This window comes from Dermacentor silvarum, chromosome 9 (assembly GCF_013339745.2).
Source record: "Dermacentor silvarum isolate Dsil-2018 chromosome 9, BIME_Dsil_1.4, whole genome shotgun sequence".
Classification (NCBI taxonomy): Eukaryota; Metazoa; Arthropoda; class Arachnida; order Ixodida; family Ixodidae; genus Dermacentor; species Dermacentor silvarum.
This window is the reverse complement of record NC_051162.1, coordinates 19,573,554-19,591,734: the sequence shown is the minus strand read 5'-3', so window position 1 is coordinate 19,591,734 and position 18,181 is coordinate 19,573,554.

Here is an 18,181-nt window from a genome sequence, read left to right as displayed (position 1 = left end):
GCACGAGCGCTAGCCGAGGTGCGCCAACGAGCCAGCGGCGGAAGAAGACGATGCACAAACCGATACTGATGACGATAGTTCTCTGTACGCATGCGATTTGGTCTAACCGTATGCGATTTCGCCTTGAGATATAAAGCTTCGCTTTACAACGAATGTTATTGGCAACTACGTTTAGTAAGGAAATAACGGTACACTTCTTAAGGTAGGTGTCAACGTGCCCAGATAAACTTGTACCGAAATCACAGCACATAAAAAATGTCCCAATTTCGTCCGAAAGGCGAAGCACAAATTGCGATAGCAAATTAGTAGAGAGCTAGTCGGAGTAGGGATAGTAGTTTTATCGGCTGCATTAACTTGGACACATTTGCTTACTAAGTGAATTAACAAGCGCGGTGTCAGCGCGCACAAGCAAACATGAATACATCACAATGAATGACCGCAGACAACGGCTGTTAAAACGCTGGTAGCAAGCGCAGCCGCCGCAGCGGGCGAAGGTTCGTGCGGTCTATCGCTTCAACGGAAACTGAGCGGTGAATGCAAAGCGCATACAAAGGTCAGAGCTGTGTGGAGATAAGAGTGCGGGCGACCGCCACAGCTGGGCAAAGTACGAAGAGTAGAAGCTGCCCCCCTCCCTCCCTCCTGCACTGCCTTCCCGCTTTCTTGCCTTGGCGTGGGAGATTGAGTGGCCAGTTCCCCTTGCGGCCTGTTGCAAGATAAACATTTGGTGCCGCAGCACAGCGTCGCCCCGCTTCCCTCCCTCCCATACCCCCACGGCCTTTCGCGCGAAGGTCGCGTTTGCTTTCCGCCGTGCGTTCGCTCTCCGTGATAGTGCGCGTCCCCCGCGCGCTTTCACTCGCGCATACGGTGCGCTGCGGCGATTTTATCGCCCTTGGACTTTATAATGATCCTCACGGCAACGGCGACGCCGACTACAGAAATCCGATTGAAGTGTTCATATTATTGCTGTCGCAATAAAATTGAACCTAAATTGCCAACACGCCTGCTTACTCTAAAATACGTATGCTAGCAGAACTTAGTTCATTGCTGCTCAGGCTCACAGACGTAGCCTTGACGTTCTTTCCTTTCCGGTCGTTTCTTCATATGGGTTTATTTTCCATCGTATTCCATGTGAAGCTCAAGGTCTTCATATCAGGAGCGCGTGTGCGAAATAAAAACAGGCGCTTTCTGCGCGCAGCTGCATTATCGTGGCGTCCATGAACGTTAGAGTGTCGTTTCTTATAGCAATTGCAAATAAATACTATATGCGATTAAAAAAAAGCCGGAAAATCTCACGCCCTGTGGGAATCGATGTTATGGGAAGCCGTGTGTGAGGAGCCTACGAAATTAACGAAACGACCATGAGAGCACCAAGACGTAGGTGGCTCTTTCATGACCTACGTGACACGCATGTCTTGACATTCATGTCATGAGTCCTCAGGAGTCACTTTAGCGACATCCTAAGAGACCTTAAGACCTTAAGGTGAAAGCCTCAGTCATGCTCACGACTATGACTTGGACCATCAACATTTAGCTTTTTCCTTTACTTGGTACCACATCCGTAACCAGTGTTTTTAAATGTTAATATTTTTTCGCACAGTCATTAGCATTTTTGCTGTGTCATGGCCATGACTATGACTTCTACCCCAATCCTTTAGTGTTTCCTTCACTTTGTACCGACGTACGACCCCATTCCAGTGGTTTTTGAGTGTTAACCTTTTTTCGCTGATTCATTGTCATTTATGCTGAGTAATGCTCATAACTATGATTTCTTGCATCATCCTTTAGTGCTTTCTTCACTTAGTGCCCACGTCCGAACCCATTCCAGTGGTTTTGAGTGTTAATCATTTTTCACTGAGTCATTGTTATTTTTGCTTAGTCATGCTCATGATTATGACTTCTACCAGCGTCCTTTAGTGCTTCCTTCCCTTAGTACCCACGTCCGAACCCATTTCAGTGGTTTGGAGTGTTAATCTTTTTGCTGGGTCATTGTCATGACCTACATGACACGCATGTCATGACAGTTATGTCATGACCTATCACGTATGTTCTTTATACACTCCTGTCATACTATGCCAATTTTGGTACATACCAAGTTAACGAAACGTCCATGAGAGCACAAGGACGTAGGTGTCTAGATAGATAGATAGATAGATAGATAGATAGATAGATAGATAGATAGATAGATAGATGGATAGATAGGTACTGTCAAAGTAGCAAAATGCTTGCCAAGAAATGTTTCGCATTTAAAAATGCGAGACTTCTTACGTTTGAAGAGCATTGGCAATGAAACTAGAGCAGATTGATTTTTCACAACGTGACAAGAAAAGCTACAGTCCGCCCGTGCTGCGCGGCTTTCGTAGCTCACCGCTATTTCGCGGAATTTTTATCATGTGTAAAGTACACCACAAAAAGTGGTTTGGGTTCTTTGACACAGAGAAAAACAATCGACCTGTGCACAAATTTGCCGACCGCAGCGCACAGACGCGTGCAGTCCCGGCAGTCCAACATAACTAGCCAAGGTCCTTCAAATCGCGCTATGCGAAAGCCATTAGACGTAATGCGACTCTATTCCGACATTCTTCATACCTCTGTGGTAGAGAAGTTAAAAATAGGAATGAGATTCCTCAGAAAGGCTGGCCAACGTTTCGATAACAGGATTTATCTTCGCCAAAGGCTTCGCAGGAAAGCATCTCGCATGGTGACTTTGGTGGCGACGACACTAACGGCTGCAGAACTTGCGCTAAAGGCCCGCACACATTGCTGTCCGCAGCGCAGTACGAGCCAGTGTCATGGCGACGACGCAACTGAAAACAATCAACAAAAAAAAGTCACAGGCCTGCGCGGCACACGCAGCACAGTCACAGCGTAAGCTGGTGGAGCGGCTCAAGAGTAGCTCCAATTTCGGCACACGCACACCAAGGTTTTCGCGACAAAGTCTCTTCGCCTCGTTTTGACCAGAATGATCTGAACTGTTCGCCCGGCGTCGACGGCGAGCTGCGACTCGCATTGTTCTCTGCACAGCAGTCTGCTGAGCCCGATAATGCCTGGTTGTAGCCGCGCACGTAGCTCTACGATTTGCTTCATCAGCAGCGGTTCGTACCTTGCGAGGAGACGCCATAACGTGTGCCGAAGAGCTATCCAGAATACGTGGCGCACATCTCACATCGGAAGTTGATGGCGCGCTTTATCTGAATCGCATCTCGTTGTCTGCGCCTGCGCACGCTGCGTTTGCAGGCACCTTAACTAGATGGCGCCATCATACTGGCGGAGGCTCAGGATCGCGTTTTAAATGCGAATGCATTTCTTAGTCGGGGCATGTCAGGCGTCTGTCGGTGTCCGCGCGCCGGCAAGTGTTATCTCTCCGCTCTCACTCCCTCTCCCATAGCAACAGCTGCGGGCGCGCGCGCTTATCCTCGCCCCTAGCAACCGGAGCAAGTAGTGCGGGCGGAGTAGCGGAGAGTGAGTGGAGAGGAGGAGCGCACTCTGGCGTGTGAGGGCGCTCGCATCGCGGGAACTCGGCGGAGCTCCCGCGTGTGTGGAGAAAGTGTAGGAGAGGGTAGGTGCAGTGCTTCGCCGCTCCTTCTCTCGCCGTTCGCTCTCTCTCCTCCCTACTCCCCACTTTCCCGTTCGCTCGCTCGCACGTATATATAAATGGAGTGAAGCGCGCGCCTCACTCTCGACCGTTCGCTGGCTGGGCGCCTCTCAAGGCGATGGCAGAAGTCGGTGAAGGCCAATGTCTGACGCAACGGTACCCCTAGCAAGAAGTGTAATACAATGCAACCCGAGCATTACACCTCTCGCTGGAGGTGACGTCACTGCAGTAGCTTCAACGTCATCATCAACCGGAGGAGAAGAAGCGGAAGACAAGGCTGCGAAGCGAAGAGCGCATGATGCCGAACGCAAGCGAGAGAAGCGAGCTGCCGATACCGAACTCCGTACTCGGGAAGCTGCTGCGAAACGCCAACGCCGAGCCGAAGTTGCGGAAATGTGTGCTCGATACGCCGCTGTGAGACGTCAACGGCGAGCCGAGAACGCTGAAGTTCATGTTCGAGACGCGGCGGAGAAACGTCAACAGGTGCTGATGAATGTGTAAATAAATGGTTACGGTACAAATCCTCGTCTCGTCATTAATGTACGCCATTAAAATTACCACGCCATGTACTCTCAGCGCAAGAAATGCATTCGCATTTCCTCACGATTCCCTTCGGGGAGGTGGGGGCAATTTTTTTCTTTATTGCGCGGATCGTCTGAATCACATATCGTCATTTGCGCCTGCGTACGCTGCGTTTACAGGCGCTTTACCTAGATGGCGCCACTATACTGGCGGAGGCTCGGGTCGTCTGCGCGTGTGCGCCTGCCTAGGGAGCGTTTATAGGGCATCTTTCCGCTGCCCGATAGCAAGCGCTTGCGTGGCTGAGTGGTAGAGTCTGGCTCCCACGCAGCGGGCGCGGGTTCAATCCCGGAGGTAACCGTGTACTTTTTTTCGCATTTCCGGCGATAGCGGTTACGCTTCCCAACGATGGTGGCGGAGGCGGCGGCGGACATCACGGCGAACAGAAACGGCTATTGGAATGAGCCCATAGCAGCTTCCGCTGTAAAAAAGAACAGAAAGGCAATGCGAACAGTGCGCGCTTTTTTCGTGGCGATCGTGCCAGCGTTTACACGTCACTCCGCTCCACCAACAGGGAGGCGCATACCTCCTCGCTCGCCAGCTCAGACGACAATGTTAAAGCATGTATTTAGTTTTATTCAGAGTGCTTAAACTTTTCCTTTAACTTTCCCTGCTATCTCTCTTAAATTGTTTGATACGTGATGAGAGTGATATGTGACGAGTGATGATGATACGTGCCTAGAGAACTACTACCGTGCAAGAAAAGGATAATTATGTTCATTATTTCTATAACTTCTTCTGTTCTGTGTTGTGACATCTCATGGTGGCTAATAGCCGTTCCGCTATAAAAGTCAGCAATGGGATGCCGGCATGCTTTGCACTTAGTGTAGGAAACTACTTGTCATCTCATGATGAATTAGAATTAGAGAATTAGAATCTCATGGCTGAATTAGAGTGGAGCGGGTGATACTTCTTTTTGTTAGTTTACAATGAGCTGACGTGAAAGGCAGGAAACTTGCACGACCGAAGTTCACAGCATCAACAAACGTGGTCAGCTCTAACATTCTGGCACAAGTATAAACTCCCTTTATCAAGAAAACTCGGAAGTTATTAGTAAATTAACGTTTAATCTCAAACCAAAATACGTGAAAAATATTGTCTACAGCTAAAGGTTTAGGGGTTTGGTTAGTAGGGAGAAAAACTAAAAACATCGTCAACAGATGAATACACTTTTTCTGCACTCATCACTTGGAGGCTAGCCATGAGGCTTCTGTCATACCACGCAAGTATAAGGTCGCTATAAGTATGGTGGCTGCATTTCAACGAGGAGATAGCGCAAAGGCTCTCCTGTGTTTTAACTTCGGTACAGATTAAACAAAGTAGTGTCGAAGTTTATCCGGTGCTTGCATACTATGCCGTCTTTATTGTAGGCCACGGCTTTCACTTTCAGTTTATTATTCATACAAGATACATAGTTGTTTCTTAGTAGTATACAGGCGAGGGTCCCAAAGTCAAACGACTGCATCGGAACCTTCGGTTAACAAGATTGGTACAAAATGATTAATTGACAGAGCAGTATAAAATTAGGCAATCTACAAGTAAATAAATAGTGAACGTAGGCTCTATATTTCAACAACTATTTATTGATTACCTTGAAATTGGTGTTAACGCAAGGCACATATTTGTAATCATCATCTAGATGACTGCAGGCCTGCCAAACTGAACACGCAATACTGCTTTGTGAACCAAAGGTTCCTGGCAGTACACTGCGTAAAAAATGAATGGCCTGGCACGAGCGTTAAACGAACGGAGAACACATCTCCGAAACGTCTTTCTCGTTTCATTGCTCTTTGAAACAAGCTGGATATCTGCATAGATTGCGACTTGCGCTCCCTGTAATTTTCTTCAGGTTATAAGATTACTGAATCTCGATCGAGACCCTTGACCCTAGTCGAGGAGCTCGGCTCTGGCAATTTTGAGGCCTCCAGGTAACCTACGAGTGCTTATTGGCCATTTTCCTTTTTCAAAATACCCGTAGTACGTCACGCTTACGGTAGAACGGATGTACTACATCCGATGCCATGGCCGTGAGTTGTGGCATTGGCTAGCACTCCTAGGGCTATATCTAGTACACAGTTGTAATACCCAGGAAGGTGGACGGGAAAACAGCACCGCGGTAACTCACCGAGGAAGAGCATTGCAGGCGAAATACGAAGACGTGGGTTTGGTTCGCACCTGTGGCAAGTTGTTTTTCCATTCGCTTTTATTTCCCCTTAAATTGTAACCTGTGCATTTAAATAAAGAAAATTCACCTTATAATTTTCTTGATTTGCTTTTCTCTTGACTTCATATAATTGTGACCAACAAAATAGAGCCCCTTGATTCCCCTTCTGGTCATTAATCATGTCTGCAGCTCTGACTAAGCTCTCAATAACCTCTCTATATATCTCTTTATTCCGCAAAAGTTTTTCGACATCGTAATGTGGACACTTACTTGAAGTTCACATGTATTCCGCAGCGTTCAGGTTTAGTGTATACTCTATATTTCCTTTTGCGTTATTAAAGAACTATAATCAAGAGATAGATAAAATAGAAGTTCGTACAACGCTAGCATTATTCGTAAATCTCGAGAAATTTTTCCACTTTCACATAACCTTGTTTTACTGGCCACCACCAATTTATGCTGTCGCGTGTTTTTTTTTTTTTTTTTTGCGCAGGTGCGTCCAATGGCACTCACTGTGCTTACCGTGAAATGAAGGCATAATTCAAACAAATTCAGGCCTTTCGGTTAGAAGTGAAGCGCAGGAATTAACACCCGTGGTGTCACCCGTCGTTGCCGTCGAGAACAGACACACAAAGGTATCCGATCGGTGCGTGGGCCTCGCACAACGAACGTGCATGACAAAGATATCCCCCGCTTTTGCTCGTTTCGTGCAAACGCTGCGACACGTTGCACAAAAGTAGAGAAGGACCGCCGATGGGTGAGTGAAAAAAATGGCGCCAGGATAAACCGCTTCGTATCCGCGAACGATCTCCCGCGGCGGCGGATTAGCAGAGTTGCGAAAACCGCGCAAAGAGCCGGAACGCGTGTCAGAGACTTTAAATCCGCGGTGACAAATTACGGTAGCCCGCTTTTCTTTTTTGCATAAAGTAAGCCAGGAGGCACCCACAGGGGGTGTGGTCGAGTCCCTCTCGGCCAGCACCGAGCGCGGCGCCTAATCCTGTTCGGCCTGGGAGGAAAAGGCACTGCCATTCTAGCTCTGTCTCTGGTACCCGGTGACTCGCGACAGAGTGCACACTGTTTGAGGTCACCAAAACGGCACGAGTGAATAAGCGAAGCGCGGTTATTGCTTGGATTTTTTTTCGTGTTTCTTTCAATCTCGCTTTATGATATCTGTCAGGGTCCGTGATCGGCTATGCTGGAAAAGGCGTTTCCTTGTCTGTCGAGCTGTTCGCAATTGAAGCTCCGCGTGGCACGACGCCTCAACGTTTCGGTCAACTGCTGTCTTGTGAACGTGGTTTTTCTTTTTTTTCAGCCTTCCTTGCCTGGATCCCTCAGGCTATTGCCTCGACGTAGGATGTTTTCTGTTGTTGTCAACGTACGGGCATTTTAGACTACGCGCTAACGACAAAACACGCCCTGTTCAGATCTTTTCTGACAGCGCTCTTTCGTATAGCATTGCCGAGAAAACTTCCAGCTTTAAACTAGACGAAATGCGTACGAAATAGGCTTTGGAGAGAGCACTACAGATACATTCAATTTTTTAAGGGACAGTAAGGAGGAATGTTCGGCTACGTTGCATTTGTAAATTACACTTCTTCTACAGAATAGGCGTAATTATATTCAGCAAAACAGCCACTGATAGCACAAAAGGAAGCTTGCTCAGTCGGTAAAGGCGCACACAAAAATAAAAAGATGTTCTGGCGACGTTACCCTACACGCCCCGCCTCAGTTCCCTCTTACCAGGTGGATTTTAACTTCCACTCAAGTCTGGTAAAGGGATTTCAGCAAAGTTTAAAATACAAATTTTGAGATGTTTTATTGCGTCTCAACTGCCCGACCAAGGCAATACATTGATGGTCGTTACGTCCACTCCATTGCTTTATCCTGGCTGATGCGCTGTTATTCTATCTATAACATTTAACAACCAGTACACATTGGCACTCCTTCGTACTCACGAATATGCAACCCCAACTGAAAACAAATGAACACGGAATAATAATACATTCTTTTCAATTATAATCAATACTTATCTGCGGAATAAATGAAAGCATGGGTTTAGAGGCCTATTAACAGTATAAACTGACCTAATGTTAGGCTATGGTTTCTTTCTAAAGAATTATATTCAATTGAATTCTGTGGTTTTATGTGTCAAAACCAGGATTTCATTATGAGACATGCCGTAGTTGGGGACTACGGTTTAATTTTGCCCGCTAGAGGATCGTTAACGTGCCCCCAATGCACGGGACATGCGCGTTTTTGCATTTCGCCCCCATCGAAAACGCAATCGCGTGCTTAGAAGCGCAACACCGTAGCCGCTAAGCCACCGCAGCAGGTTCCCTCTAAAGAAATCTAAATCGAAACTACGCCCCGCGAGCAAGCTACTGCCGAGACATTTTACGCACGAAGTCAACTACTCTATTTCAGGCTACTTTATTATTTTAAATGCAACATTTAGTTTTGGCAGGACTCACAAGAAGTAAAAAAATCCATTGGCAGTCCCCATACACTGAAATTGGCGCACCCGCATTGATTGGCCTGTGGCTCCCATTACGTGCAGCGTCTCTTGTGAAAATGAAGCTAACTTCGGTGGATTTCAAGCAGAAGGGAAAATTATCTGCACGACATCGCGTTGCGTGGGTACAATATAAAAAATATGTTACTAACTTTCAAAATAGTTCACTTAGAGCTTAGGTAGCAATTGCCAAATCCGAGCGAAGCGTCAGTCCTGCATTTTTTAAACAGAAATTCCAGACTTAGCTCAATTTTTCAATGCATATCCTTATTATGCGCTATGAAGTACATTGGCACTCTACCTAAAGACTTCCAATGGCATCCACCTGGTAGTTCGGGAGAATCTTAACAGGAATGTCAATGCATGTTATGGAGGAGTTTGGGACCGGAAATCTAGAATGTTGTTCTAGGCCTGTGATTCGTGCTAAGCAGACAAACTTCACAACTACTCGGCTTCAATTTCGCAAGCACATGTGCCGTATTGAATATATATATATATATATATATGTTCTGATTCGCTGAATATTTCCGTTATCCACTTGACCATCGCGATTTGTAGAGATATCGTACACCTCTTCATTTATTCTATCTCAACTGGTCGAATTGTGGAATGTGCTCTACGAGATGTTTCTTTTGTCTGTTCCAGCCCCAAAAGAATAATTCGCTGTAGGCGATCCTGCATTTCATTGATTCGTGAAGCATAATGTCCTAAAGCAACACCGAGGCTATAATAGATGTGAGTTGAGAGTTTCCACTTGTCTGTGAACTCCTGCTGTTACGCATTGCCAGGGTATACCAGAGTCGCCGACGGCACTAGCAACGCTGTTGGAGGCATGTTGTGAAGTTTTGTCCAACTAAACTACATTAGAAACACGTTCTGTAATTCTGTTTGTGTAAGTGTAGTCGTCTGAGGAAAGTAATGCATGGACTGAATGCTGGAGGTTATGTCGCTCTAAACGCACTACACTTGCAGCCGAGTAGAATATAGTAGGTAACCAATGTGTTAGCTTTGTGTACTTTGTTGACCAAACTCCGTGTCAGGAGACTTCACTGCTAGTGTTATAATTGTTCTACACCTCTCAGGCAACACGACATTTCAACCGGCCATACGTTTACGGACAGGCTAAGACTCTCTGTTGTGCAGGGCTCTATTGTACAAGCGGCTCTTTACCTCCACCCAATGATCGATAGGCGAGTGCTTTTGCCTTCTAACACTGCCGCAATGCGTCGGTCGCAGTCAGGAATACAACTCGTGATATCTCGCTCAGGTGATAGCGGCGAGTCCTTTCTTGTGATTAATGATTTGCTCTTTTTAGAACTATTTATTTATTTTTAATACGCATAAAAGTATCCTGAGCATGTAATACCTTTCATGTACGATCACGGATAATTGAAACATTCCGTAGTTCCTCTTTGCCATATGACATCCATGTTTCAAACCAGGTCACTGTTCAGGAGACACCCACCCACGGCGCTCTTCTGCATTTGGCTGCCCATCGCGGAGCTTCAGAGCAACTAAAGCCATTAAGTCCGGTTGTCTATTTCAGAGACACTTGCTTCCCTGGCCCTCACCACCGGGCATGCGGAGCTAATTGCTCTTTCCTTTTCAAGCGAAGCTTGTATACGCTAGCCTGTGCCGGCGATGTAAGGCAAAAAACCAGCTGCTCTCACAGCTGCACAGGGGTGGCAACTGCTCGGCACGCGCTCGTGCCACTGCTCCCGCGTTCGTCGTCGTCGTCTGCTTCTACAGCTGGCTCCGTTGCCGCAATTCCAGCGTAGAATTTCCCTTCTCTTCTGTCGTCGTAATGGGGAGGCCGCGTTTACGCTGTTATGAGACCTTGCTTAAGGGGGTATGAGCCATTCATCGTCATACGTAACGGACAGATTTAATTTTGAAGAAATTTCATGGAATTACATCCAGAATGAATGCACTCGGGAAAGGGGTCGTCGTCGACGTTTCGATTCTAGCGTGAAGGCTTACGAAGCCCAGGTGCAACGCAAACGAAGAGCTGCGGACCCCGAGCTGAGGGAGCGCGATGTTGAGGCCAAACGTCAGCGCCGTGTAAACCTCCAGGAACCCGACAACGGTGGTGCACGCCTTGGCAACGCTGGCGCCAACTTCCCCGGTGCGACGGCCACGCTTATACGCGAGTTTCTCAACCGGAAATTCGGAGCCAGCTGCAGTGCATGTGAGCGGTTGTGGTTCGAGCACAACTTAGTACTCATCAGTGCAATTCGTTTTGAGGAACACCGAAGAAACACACGACGAGCTTCGCTTATCCCCATTTCCTCGACAGGGGAAGGGCCTTTTTCCCCCTGTATGTTAACGATTTTCCCTCCATTTATTATACTCCGAAGCCTTAATGTACACAGACGATACGGCTCCAATCTTTGTTGGTGATGGCTTAAATGAGATCGAAGATGAAAGAAACGAGGCGCTACAGAGAGTGAATTCATGGTTTAAACGAAACCACCTAACTATTATTACAGACAAAACTAAATACATGGTTTTTCACTCCAGGAAGAAACTGCTCAACTTAGTAGGTTTATTGATATTTAGAGACTGTGCTGTTGCAGCGAGTTTCCTCATTTAAATATTTACGGATGGTTGATTCAGATATTAGCAGGCAATAGCATATAGGTAAGACATGCTCGAAGCTAGCGTATGGTTGCCACACGTTACTAAGAGCCCGTTTTGCGTAACCAATATTTACCATTTGTGCATAGTTATCTGAGCTACTGCATAGTATCGTGGGGCAGAACATATGAAACACATTTGAAATCTATTAACCGCTTACAAAAGAGGGCACTAAAAGCTATTACATTTTCAAACCGGACGCATACCACAAAACAACTGTTTCAACTGATGCGTGTACTTCCGCTAGACTCTGTTCACATATTAAGTGTTGCTTACATAATACATAAAATAATAAAGCGTATTGATCCTCTCCCATTACGCACCTTTACGTTACCTGCGCCCGGTACAAGAGCTGCAGCGAACAACTACTTTAATTTACCGGTTGCCAGAAATGCCTACAATCGAAGGCTAATAGAATTTCACGGCACTCTCATTTGGAATGCCACACCGACTGACGTGAAAGCCGCACACAACTTTTCGGCGGCCATGACGTGTTTCATGTTCACTGGATAAGTGGTACAATTGGATAAATGGTCAACTTGTTTGCTGTTATCCTCTGTATCATCGAATCAAGTGTTTTCTAATATCTGCATTCAGTTTTATTCTCCTTTTGTCACTGTTGTAACCGCTTGCCCAATTATGTAGGTACGTTGAACAATTGGTCCCTTTACTAACCAGCTAGGCTATGGGACCAAACAAGCTTTGCGAAGTTTTCTGTAATGTGAAGATCCAAGTGAGAATTAAAAAAATGAAAACACATATACAGATGCGCTCAAATATCGCATTACAGAGTATCGTAATCGTCTGTACATTTTTTACGGTAGCTTTATTCAATAGGGATGTGCAAATGGGAATCTTCCGCTCTTCAATGAACCTCTTTGTCTGCAACTTGGGTCACTGCGTTAGTGCCACTGGATATGTACCGGGCATGAATGACAGAAGATCAATTATTTAAATCTCTCCAGTGCTGAGCGTCATCAAACGCGTGTTCAGACAACTTGTGTCGATATAAATTCACACATGCGACCCACGGAGACTTCACTGCGGCGGCGCTAGATGACGCAGCATGTCCAGATAGAAGCGCGAGATAGGAGCCCAGTGGAGTACACGACTCACACGTGAAGCGTTTCGGCGGTTGCAGCACGGAGTGTTGATACGTTCCTTCAATGCTGATCGCATCCACGTCGACATTCATCGTGAGATCGGTTCTGTCGGAATATTTATTATTGCGATAGCAATTATATGGACACTTCAGGCGCATTTCTGCCCTCACCATCGTCGTGAGATTCCGTATAAAGTCCAACAGCGATAAAATCGTCGCCGCGCGCCATAGCTGTATGTATGAGGGAAATCGTGTGAGGGGAGCCGGCGATCGCGGCTCAATCTCGCTCGCGCATGCGAGGGAGGTAAGCCGGAAGGAAACGCACCGTCCTCCGTCGCGCGTGACACTCCGGGGCAGCGGGGGGTGTTCTACGCAGGGTGGTCGCGCAAACACAGCGCACGGCGGACTGTGTCCCTGACACCAATGGCTTTCAAGATACAGAACGCGTTCCCCATCCCTATCGTACCTCCTTATCCTTGCGGCCGGTGCGGACGTACGACCCCCCCCCCCCCGGGGGGGGGGGGGGGGCAGCAAGGCTCTGCAAGGCTGTGTAGTCTGCTGTGCACTGTGTTTTCGCGGCTTAGTTCGTGTTTATGCGAGACACAGCACGAAGGTCAATTCGCTCGCTGCCGCGCTTCATTACTGTGGCATTTTTACAGCTAGTTTCCGTGGCTAACGAGTGAGATGTGTTTAAGATTGCTCTTGCGGGCGTGACACCAAGCTTGCTCATTGAGTTAGAATGCCTACCTTTACAAGTTTATATGACCGATAAAACTGTTATCTTTACTTTGTATGGCTCCAGCAAATTGCTATCACAAGCGATGCTTCGCCTTTCGGGCGAAACTGTGACGTTTTTATGTGTTTGTTTATTTTTACTCGTTTATACCTTTGCATAGTTAAGTAGAGCTGTTCGTGAGAATTGTACAAACAGTTACGTGCCAGCTTTTTTCCCACATTATCATAAGTCTCTGCATATTATCATAGTACTGTGTTCAAACGTTACACATTTCCAGTTCAAGTTCTGACCCTTGTGATGTGTCGTGCGCGACACGGTGCGTTGGTAGGAGACGGTGATTATGTGTCGTGCGCGACAAGGTGGGGTGGATTGAGACAAGAAGCAGACGACAAGGAGAGTGCGCGCCGAGGTGAATTCCGTGTTGGCTAAAGACTACAACGTCGAAGTGCACGTGAACACGCGGCACAAGAAGAAAAACAACAAAAGAAATACATCCAATCGCAAGACAACACGAAACCTCAAGCAGCCAATGAGGAAACGACAAATCGGCCAGAGTGGCAGAAAAACGACGCAAGCTGGCAGAAGGGGGGGGGGGAGTGGAGATTTCCAGAAGCGGCACCAGGAGAAGGTCGGCCACCGGATCACGGGTTGAAGACGGGCCGTCGGGTTCCAGGCCCGAGCCACCAGGACTTCACCCGACCTGGACCTCCCGCTAACCCATTCCTGGGCGTGGCCACTCCATCCGTTCGGGAACAGCTGCCCGAGGCCGGCGAGCGTCTGCGCCCGTGGGAAGAACGAGAGCCGTCGCTCTACGGGTTTGAGTTCCACGACCAGTTGCCCGGCCAGAACGCCGCCGCTGTCTGCCCGTGCTGCCGAGCCACCTGTCTTCTCCCTTCAAGCCAGAGCTGCCACGCTCTGGTAGCCTGTACGACGGTCCGATACACCGACCTTTGGTGAGATCGACGCCACTTCTTAAACCGTCTCGTCTCCGCCTCTCCGCGTCTAGACTGTTGTGCGCCTACACCCTCGCTGCCTGGCCGAACTTGCATGATCTCATTAGGGTTCTGGCTCCGAGTGTGTTTCGTAGTATGAGTTCTTTTTGATTGCTTATTTTATTTTTTTTTCTCTCGTTCTAGTTGTATTAAAAGTTTGTGTGTGTTATCCAACAAACGGCTTTGTCCTCAATTGGGTTCTGGGAGGCTCCGCCTCAGAGAACCGTCCGAAGCCATTAAACAAAAGAACCTGTCATCACAACCCTGCAGCAATATCTAACACCTCTGAATAGGACTCATCTCAAAGGGAAAAGAGTTAGGGTAATTGCACCTAATTGTTAAACCCAGTACATCCCACAACGCCCTTATACGAGAGATATGGTCTCCGCACTACGTTTTGAGGAAAAGACGAGAGAAACAGATAGAGGCATCAAAGACAGGGAGATTAACCGACGTCGTGCCCTGTTGGTTACACTCACTCTTCTACACGTTACAGAAAAAAAGTAGCCGACTACAGTTGCCAATACTTCACTCAAAATGTAATGGGTTTCAGTTACTAAGAAATACCCCACGAAAGGAATTGAGTAATCCCTTTCCACCGGTTCCATTCCTCAAGACTGGCGAGTAGCTAAAGTCATTGCGTTTTATAAATCATAGGGATTTTTCTTACCCGTTACTACCGATCAATATTATCAACCAGTACAATTCGAAAACTGATGAAACCCATTATTCATTGTTAAGTCAACAACTATGTCGAAGATCACAGTTGAATATTTAAATGGCAGCTCGGCTTTAGAAAAAGCTACTTGTATGAGACACAGCTCGCTTGCTTTCATGACTTGTACTTATCTATTGACGCTGGATTCCAGGTTAACGCCCTGTTCCTAGACTTCTCCACAGCTTTTGATCGTGTGCCTCATTGCAAACTTGGGACACACAACCGTATTCAAGGACGTAACTTAGGTTGAAGACTATGCTTGACTTGATTTGAGTGACACCTGGCGTGAACGTGCCCAGGACGCTCACTGCATTTCCGCCGGCGCGTTCACGACAGGCGTCATTTAAATCAAGTCAAGCATGGGCGTCAATTTAAGTTGAATACCGGGGTTAATGTTGATCCCTATGTTTTAGAGTGGATAACAGATTTTTTTTCTCTATACTCAACTCTGCGAACAGCTATTCAACCTTTAGTCACCTCACGTACGGAATTCCTCGGGGAAGTGTGCTTTGGCAGTTAATGTACATTGTGTATATTATGACTTGTTAAACTGTGTTTCGTCGCGCATTAGGTTCTTTGCCGGTGCTTGTGTACTTTATCGTAACATACATATTGTGTTATCGTTATTGTAACTCTCCTAAATGATTTCGCCGCAATTAACACAAGGTGTAAGTCTTTGCTAATGCCCCTAAATCTTACTAAAACTAAATTTATGTCCCGTACCAACCGATCCACTGGAGTATCCACTTCGTATCATATAGAACGTAGTGGTGTGGAACTCTTCCCAACCTATAAGTGTCAAGGTGTCCTTTTGCATTATGACATTAGAACCATACATTTACTTCAACTTTGCAGCAGCCAATCGCTCTCTTGGCACCATGAAACGCAACCTAATGCACACCCCTGTTAAAATGTGCAACCTCGTTTACACGACACTAATCAGCTCGAATCCGGATCGGCAATATGGGATCGGGGTGAGGCATACATCGTCAACGACATTGAAACTATGCAAAACCGGGCTGCTCATTTCATCCTTTCCGTCTATTCATCTTACGCAATACTTTAATCATGAAAAGCACCTGCCATTTTACAAGCGCTACCCTTTCACCACAAATAAGCGCGTCATTGCCTGCGTCGCAAACTATATAACGATACTTCTTTTCATGGCGATTTCTTGCAGTCCCTGCCTGTCGTTTTTCTACGCCGGCATCACCCTTTCAAAATAAAACACATACTATTTTCACACGTTACATTATGCGCGCTATTTTTACACCGCACCATCATTGAATGTAGCAGCTTGCCTTCTGACATTGCCACTGACACTGATCCTGTGAAATTTCATGACATGCAACGCTCGGTTCATTAGCTGCCTTCTTATTAGTGTTTTGATTGTGGTGAGGAGCTATAAAATACTTGAATTAATACAGTAGACCATGTGAGCGTGTATATTTTCCAATACTATAATTGTGCTCTGCGCACTACTTCATTGTGCAATTTTTATTACTTTTTACACCTTATGTATGACTAGCTGAACTATGTTAGCATACGTTTGTTTTGTACTCCATCCTATTGCATTTGTGACTACTACTCCGTAATCACATTTATGCTTGTACCGCCCCCCCCTTCTAATGTTATACCCTCAAGATTGTGGGGTGCTGTGAATAAATAAAGTGCTAGTTTTCTGTGCTACCTCTCTAGTTAAACTTTGTGTCACCAGATGGCGCAAGCAGAATTGCTACAAGGTGACTATTTGCCATCTAGCAACAGGCTAGGTAACTATTTGCCACCACCCCGTTTCAAAGTGGATGTGCCTAAATCATCATCATCATCTCCCACACACCTCTACGGAAACCCGGCAAAGGGCATCACATTTACTGACACGCTAAAAGTATGCACTGCTTCCTCATGTTATGCCAAAAAATGTTTCTTCCGATGCTCGTGCCAATTTTCTTAGCTTCTTCTCAAAGTCCTTTGGCTTTCTCCATGTTTCGGCCTCACAAGGTTCGCTCTCACAGAATGGCGTGATTAATAAAGATTTCATTTAAGTGATATCGCTAAGTTGCAAGTCACGACTTTGAAGTGCTGCTTATCGCAATGCCTTTACGTTTCGAAAGCGCAGAAGTGAAATCTTTTGCCTTGAAAAGGTTCATCCCTCCTCTGGCGACATTGCTCGTTGAACAAATAGAGCGATTCTTTTCTTGCTATGTTTTTTAACAGAATTGAACTTTCTTTTCCCGTCACTGCACTAAAACGCTCATCATATTTCATGGTCATGCAGGCTAATGCGATAAGTATGAAGTCACACGAAATACCAATACACAATAAGGGTCTGAGCAGATGAGCGAACTCAACGAAGGCTACAGACCAATATTCTGCTCTGCCTTGCAATAATTCGTTTGTGAGCCTCTGACTCAGACGGGAAGTGCCGCACTGTGGAGAGACCTCAGTCGTCTTTCGCATGGTATGGACATGTACGCAAAACCCATCCCTCCCACCTTCCCCATCCCGCACACGAGAGGCATGGGAGACCGCTCTCCGCGACTGCTCTGGACTGGCAGCTCCAAGGGCCCTAGTCCAAAGGACGAGGGCGGCGGCTGATGGTCGGTCTCCCGGTCTAAGGACGCCGGCCATCAGGAGCCACCAACACCGGCCCCCGAAACCTCTCTTTATTTTGAATAAAGCTTGCTCCTCGACCTCCTCGATCGACACAAAATCCAGCCGCCGCGCCATTAGGACATCTTCTTTGGTGGTTCTCTCTTCCTTCTCGTTCGCTGGTTCCTGTCGCCGTTTCCTTGCAGACTGAATGTTTATTGTGTTTCCTTCATCTGCATCTGCACTGACACAGATGTAAGTACCCATAAACCCTCCTAACATCACCGCAGTGGCGGCCTTGTGATTCGAGGCATCAGATGTCCACTGGGTAGGTGGGCACTGGGTCTAAAAACCATGTTGGCAGGTAACGTGAGAGTGTCTGTCGAAGACCGTATCGCGGTTCTTGTCAACGGTTGGGCCCAAGTACCCCGGTGGTTTTTCATTGTATCAGTTGTCATGCTGTACGCGGTCGTCAGCCTAGCCCCATTTAGGTCAAGTGCATGGATAGTCAGGAGCGGTGGAGGAGGATCACGAGTGCCATTTTTATTAGGTATTTG